Genomic DNA, 967 nt, shown 5'->3' on the forward strand with positions numbered 1-967 from the left:
TGCATTGTTACACTGACTGCGATAGGATCATAAAATAAAACTTTGGGTTTCGCCATCACACAATTTAAATTTTAATCAAATCATCTTTTATTGCTTTGTACCAATCCAATAATATTTTGAGATTATCAATACGGTTTCAAAGCTACTGTCCCAAATTTCTAAAAAAAATAATAATCGTTTGATTTGATTTACCGACTAGAGCCTTAAGATAGTAACTATCGAGGCTACTGGCCTAGAAACCAGGCCCGGTATTCTGCAAACGATCCTAACGCTAGGATGTCCTAGAATCAATGTTAGAAGATAAGAACTTACGATATCCTAGCGCTAAGATCTTTTCGAGAATACGGGGCCAGTGTTGTAAATAATGACCCTGGATTTTATTCTAGACCAATAAGTTCATTGTTTACTAATGTTTGAAATTTTTTCATAAAATCAAAATAAACTTCGTTCAAAGAATGTGTTCAGTTTTTGAGAAAATAATATGGCGGAATATAAACATTCACAACGTTCAGACATTTTTTTTTAAATATAATAGTGTGTAATGAAGTTGTACGATCTCTTTTTCTGCTCCAGTTTCGGTAAATAAAAACGAGTAAAATTGTTGACATTGTGCTGATAGGAAAATGTTTCCACATCAGTTATATAAATTTGTTCGTTTTCGAATCTAAGTTTGAAGAGCTATCGGAAAATCTAAAAGTAATACCAAAAGAAACATATCATTGTGGTCTGAAGCAGAACTTTATAGTTACCTACCTTTAGTAACAAACATCCTCCAAACCTTTTTGAAATTTACCGAGTAGAGCGACTGTGTTCTGTAGTCTATGACATTTATTTAATAGAGTAATCTCCCATTAACCAATCATGTAGAGTGTGACGTCGTCGCACTTCTGAAACACACTGCTCAAACAGGATGACAACCGATATTTAAATATAAGATATTTTTGACAAAATTGCTGTTAATTTACTT

Source organism: Lottia gigantea, assembly GCF_000327385.1.
Source record: "Lottia gigantea unplaced genomic scaffold LOTGIsca_139, whole genome shotgun sequence".
Classification (NCBI taxonomy): domain Eukaryota; kingdom Metazoa; phylum Mollusca; class Gastropoda; family Lottiidae; genus Lottia; species Lottia gigantea.